Below are 6585 nucleotides of genomic sequence, written 5' to 3'. Positions count from 1 at the left end.
ACAGGCTGCGCTGAGCACTGAAAATTGCCGTGTAAAATTATATGCTTCCAGCTGTTATTTCTGCTATTCTCTTAGAAAAGGGGACAAATGTCATTTCCAGTGTGCATCACCACCTCCTCTGCATTCTTGAATTCTTTAAGAAAGGACAAGGATGGAAGGAAGGGGCTCATTAAGAAGCCCATTATAACAGTTTTACTGTCCATTTTGTAACTTGAGCACTTTTGCTGTTTTCACCTGGGGAAAGAAATGTGCTAACCTTACAGAGAAAGCCACCTGGGCTAGAACAGCAGCTAGCTATTAATTTCAAACAGCTGCTACTAACCTAGTTGAGTAAAATTAAATCAAAACAGCCATTTATGCATTCTTGACAGCAAGGATACTTTACTGCCTGTTGTCTTTCTGCTCTCTAATAAAGAGGAGATCATGTTTTTACTCTGTAACAACCCATGCCCTTCCTAGGGTACCAAGGGACATTTCAGGGTGGAGGTGGACCTTGACTGCCAGTGTGCCTGGGAGTGCACCCCTTCACAGAGGTGAGTCTTTCTTCCTACCCAGTAGGACTTTGAGGGTTCATTCTTGGCTGGTCCTTTAGTTTTTCTCCCTTCTCCCACTCCAAGTTGTTTCCCATCTTGCTGCTATTCTCTGCCTGATCTTTTCGGCATACCCTAGAGGGGGCTGCCGCACTGTTGGTCTCTGCAGTGGTCGGCTGCTAATCTGGGTGCTGAGCCAGTCCCATCAGCATCGTCAGATTCCCGCTCTCTCCCCTGGCACACACTTCATACATACACCTGCACACAGAGGTGCAGCATTCATCCCCAGCTGGCTTCTAGTGGCCCATTTGAAGACCATTTCGGTAATGAGAGTGTGTAAAACAAGGGACAGTAACTTTATCAATCAACATTTACACGGATAAACTGCTCCTTATAAACCAGTGATCATGCCTAAAAGGGTGAGCAGCCTATGTGAAAGAATATGCGTTCACATTACATGGGGCTCCAACTGTGTTTCCTAACTAAAAAATGAAACAAATACTGTAAATAGTATGAAAGCAATCACCATGATGGCTCCTTGCTACAAGTCTATCCCATGCTCTGGGCACCTTGCTGTCAACAGGGAATGTCGTTTCTTACGGCATGTCAAAAAATAGCGATGATTCAGTTTGCAGATTACTAGTTGTTGTGGTTGTAAATCAGTTGTCATGCAAATGTCTAGTTTAGTTTATTATGTTTATGAAAGCAGCTACTTTTTCATTAATCTCTGGGGCTGTGTTTTGAAGATGAGGCATTCTTTCCAAAAAAGCTTATAACTGGAAATACTTAGCAGGTGTGTAGCAAGCATAGAAAGCCTCATCCTATGCTGTTCACTGGGTGTTCAGAAGAGTTCAGTATTTCATGTCCAGACTTCTATACAGACATATCAGTTCAATGCAAATAACAAATTATGCAAACACATGCCACCACCTCTTAAAAAATCCATTTTCCACAGAAGCATTCCAATGCCAATGAATATACCTTTTCAAATCCTCTGGGTCAGGCACCAAAACATGTCATTAGTTGCATCTGATATCTTTGATTCAGGACCTTTTTGGGGAATATGGCTTATTATGTTCCTTGAAACTACATTAGTTGCTCCAGTTGTGATACACAGGAAGGAAGCAGGATAAATCACAGCAAGTGATGACACACACACACATTGAAGAAGCATGTATTCATGTGCTTTCAAAAAAAATGATGAGAAAAAGTTTTCAGTCATACACAGCACTTCAAAAATCTTGTGATGTAGAAGCCAGTAACTGTGTGTCTAATGCTGGAAAATCTGGCACTATTTATTCCAAGATGCATTGTTTTACGGTTGCCAAGTATATGCAACTGAATCTTCTCTATACTGCTCTACCTCCTGTGTCATCTTCACAAGACTAGTGGGATCAAGAACAGGTCAGTCAGCATCACCTGAACTCCTGTTTTCCATTGATTATCCTTGACGTAGAGTCTTACCTCTTGTTGTCACTAAGGATCAAGGAATTGTTCTCTGAAATGCAATCAACCATCCATGTTCCTGAACCACAGATCCAGTAAGAACCACTGGTTGGAAAATGCTCATTGTAATGGAAACAAAGAAATTTTAAGAGATGGGAAATAAAAGTATTAAAACTTTGTGCAAAAATATTCTTTGGAATCCAAATATATGCTATTTAATCAAACTCATAATTATTTCTTCCTAATGGAGGTTCACTTTAATTGCTTTCCCCTCTGGCAACAGCTTTGAACAGCATGTAAAATTTTTTCATGTACGGTATAGGAGTATATAAACTGGGGAAATGGCAAGCTCCCTGACTGTGCAGGTCCAGCTCAGTGTTCTCTGGAACAGTGGCAGCATAGTCTACATGTTACGTGGTGATGCCGTAGTAAAATATTCAGACTAAGTGTTTCCCAGACAAATAAAAGAAAATATGCAATGAGCAGAAGAAAAATATAGGTGGAAAAGGATGTTTTTTTCCTGAAGTACTGAATCTCAGCTGTACAGTTTGACTCTGCCCTGACCAACACCCACTCCATTCTTACTGGAATCACTGGGCTGTTTTGTCAGGCCAGAGTGAGACACTATTTTTTATTGTGCAGTAAAAAGTACTTATTTTCCCTTTTTAAACTCTTTTTAAAACCTCAAAATGCAGAGGGGAACCTTAACTCAGCTTTGCCTCTCCCACAACTTAAGTGGTAGAGCTACTGCTGTGTTTGTACTTCAGGAGAGGAAAATAAAGCTAAGGCTGAGAAAATTTGAACCAGTAATGTAACAAGTGTTTGATAAAGGGCTGTCCTTGGACGGGTGCACCAGCTTCCTAAAGGGAGCTCTGGGTACCCTTCAACAGCAAAAATTGTATCTTGATGTTACACACGTAATTTAAAATTGTTCTATTTTATTTTATACACACACACAATCACTGCAGGGGGTGGAATGGTGGGTTTTACCTTCCTGGGTATCAGATAATAGATAACCAAAGCTGCTGTTTCATTAAAGTAGTCTTGACCAGTGTTACTTCAAACACAAAGCACATGACATCTGGCCACATGCTTAAAAGAATTTTCTTTATTTACCACTAAGCCAATTAGGCACAGGGTGGTTTGGTGATCATTGACCAGCATCATGACACTTCTAGGGAATCTTTATGTGATTTTAAACATACCATGCACTTCACTTGCCTGTATCATATTCTCACATCTGTATGTGGAGAATAAAAGATACTTCCGAATCACATGGTCATAACTATGCTAATGGATAGGTATACCTATAAATTGCAAAACCTCCATTTACTGTGACACATTGAAGAAACTGGCTAATTTTTTAGTTTGTCAGAGACTTGTCACAGCAATCCTAAAATGTGCATTAAACTCACCAGGTGAACACTCATGTATGTGTCAACTTTTTCGTTGAGGTGGATGTTTCTTTGGAAGGGCTGCCCCTAACTGTAAATATTAGTGGGACAGTGGAATTAATGACATACAGCTTGCTTCTCTGCCTGCATTTTAAAGACTCCAAGAAAAGACTGCCTGCCTGTTAATAGAAACAAAGCTGTGTTGGACAGAAAGGCCTTAGAAATGTAAAGCCTAAAGATTATAGATGGCACTGTAAATGTATTAAAGACACATAAAACTCCTGGTGTTATAGTCTTTGCTGCTAAGTGATACTACAAAACTACAGTCCTTTAACCTTGCCCATAGCTGTTGCACAGCAAATCTGAGCAGTTTTCCTCCTCTCACCAGATAGAAGTTTTTAGTTAGCATATATCTTTCTGAATGTCCAGCTACCTAAAGGTTTTAGAAAGTTGAACCTTTGATGTACTTCGTATAGATAAGGAAATATATATTATAATATATTAGGCATATAGTGCTGTATTTCTGTCAGTGTGAAAGTTATTTCATCTCTAGCTTCATCCAGTTTACCCTCATCAGCTTTTCAACTGGTAATGGCATTGCAGGAAGTCATTGATGAGCTGACAGTATTTTTTGATGCAGTGACATGCCATTTGCTCTGTCTGTGTAGTGAAGGTCTGTGCTCATAAATGTTAAAGAATTACCAACAAAAGAAAGCAACTCCCCTCATTACTCACAGAGAAGACACAATGCAGACCTACAATACAAAATATCTGTTCTGCTTTATCTTTCACTGAACTTTGACAGAAGTCCATACATGTGTGGTCAAAGCCAGGAGGGGCAAGGAGAGAAGGCAGCAGTAACACATAGATGTGAAATGTAAATCTTTACATAGAAATGATGCTGTAAAACCACAGTAAGCAGTTAGGGTTGCCTAGGTAATCTGCTCCTAGTCTTTCATGATTTAGATACAGTTCTTTCTTACTACATCAAAACTTTTGGCCGTTAGCCAATAGTTGTTATAGTCTGTCACTGAACAAAGACATACTCCAGCACAAGAATATTTCTCATCAACTTCCATGTTGTTGTGCAGGCAAATAAAATTACAGTGGTCAGAACAATTGTTAACATCAAAGATACATAAAGGCAAATTTTATGAATCAGGACTCTAATAAAAGAAAAAAGATAAAGTCAAAAATAGCTAACAAAAAGATAGCTCCATAAAAGTCTTTGTAAATTAAATGTAGAACAGATTATGCAGTGCATCATGAAGAAATAGCTTCTGGAAACAAGTATGCATGAAATACAGCATCCGTTTCAGTGGATAAACTGCTTAAATAAGACAAACGGCACCTGGTAACAGATGAATTATAATGACGGTTCCAAGAGGGTTTTTTTTAAGATATGTGAAGATATTTTTGTACAGCTGTGACTTCAGGAAAGATGTTAGATGTTTCAAAAACAGACCAGTCTTCACAGACTGCCATATGAAATGGCTAAAAAGACACTGTAAAAATCTTTCAGAGAGTCTATGACATACAAAGATGATGGGACTATAAGCTTCTCTTGCACATATACAATAAGTCCTTCTGTTCTCTTACATTTCTCGTAATTATTTTGTGCTTCTAGATTAAGGCATGCGTGGTGCAACAAGATATCTGAAAACATTAAATTCTCATGAGAATTCATCAGGTAAATAGCCTCTGAAGTTAAAGCTCTGATTTCTAGTAGGCTGCAGAATTCCATCTTATGTGCTTTTCCCATGAAAAAATGTTGGTGCAGCAGGCTTTGAACCATTGAACATGTGAATAAGTGATGTTTCGAAATAATCTAGTCCTGAAATTCAGTTAAACAATTGTTCCCATATTTGCTGACAATGTTAGGGAAATCATTTGGCTTCCGACCCCTAGTAAGTCTAGTCAACCAACTCTGCTGTGCTTACCCATGCAGCATTATCTGCTGTCCTCAACATGTCCGTTAATATGTTTTGATAATATATATAGACTAGTTTGATAAAACAGGCTGTGCATGGAGATTAGGGGCAGATATTGAGTTCTTGTATGACTGAGGGGTTTAGTTTTTACTGATTAAAGCTGGTGAGGTTTATTTTTGAATGCTCCTTACCCTCCATTACTTGGAAATTTGTGTCTACTGCAGTAGTTGATTTGATTGGAAAATCACATCATTCTCCTCTGAGGGGAATGTTTAATGTTCTTAGTCCAGACAGTTTTCTTCAGTTCCTTGGTGAGTATTTGTCACTCTTAGTGCTGTGATGATCTTTACCTTTGATTGCCACATGAAAGGATTTTATTTTTTAAATTCAGATTAAATGAGCACACACTGAAATACATGGTAAAAAAAAATTATAATGCAGATGATATTTCATACAAATTTAAGATTTTTCTCCAATTCTTACATTATTTAGTTCATAAAAGATCCTACTCAGTTCACTTTCAGTATTCCTGATCTTTTCCATAAATAAGAGAAGGATTAGGCTCCTAAGATTAAATCATCTAACCACATGCCTGGCTCAGTGCAAGCTACTCATATATTTACCGACCACAATTGTTCTTAAAATGTTATAAAAAGAGCTTTGTCTGTAAAGATTCAAGTCCACGCATGGATTTGAATTTTGAGTTGCCAGCCATCGTGAATGCAAACTAGAATCTCAGTAGATCCCACCAGGTGTAAACGCAGGGGAAAAAATATTTCATTTTTTCACCTGTTTCTCTGATAGTGAAAATATTTCCTCTTAGCTCGAAAGAAGAATACTCTCTGTCTTGTTTCACTGCTTCCTGTATTTCTACCATTTTGAAACTGTTTAATCCATCAAGTAGAAATGGCTGCTCTTTGCATAGTGAGCTGCAGTGCTGAGAAATTTAATATGGAACATGATAGCCTACTAGTTATTAATATTATAGTTTCTTCCAGTATTTTACTGGTTGCTTATAAATACATTTTTGTTAGAACATAATAGTGTATTCATGGTCATGGCTGTATACAGGTAGGAGTTGTTCACTTTTCTCAAATATTTCCAAGAAACATAAACAAAACCCATATGTTTCAAATATTTAACTGGATACCTTTTTCCACTTCCGTGCATGTGTTGCAGCCATTTGAGCCCTGTTCTGTTTCAAAAATTCTACCACTTATCCTCGTGTTTTATGACATATTCTTTATCTAAATCTGTACTTAAAATGAGTTTCGTACTCTAAGA

The sequence above is a fragment of the Falco peregrinus genome, chromosome Z (genome assembly GCF_023634155.1).
Source record: "Falco peregrinus isolate bFalPer1 chromosome Z, bFalPer1.pri, whole genome shotgun sequence".
In the NCBI taxonomy this organism is placed as follows: domain Eukaryota; kingdom Metazoa; phylum Chordata; class Aves; order Falconiformes; family Falconidae; genus Falco; species Falco peregrinus.
The sequence above is the reverse complement of the archived record's forward strand: the minus strand, read 5'-3'. Positions refer to the sequence as shown.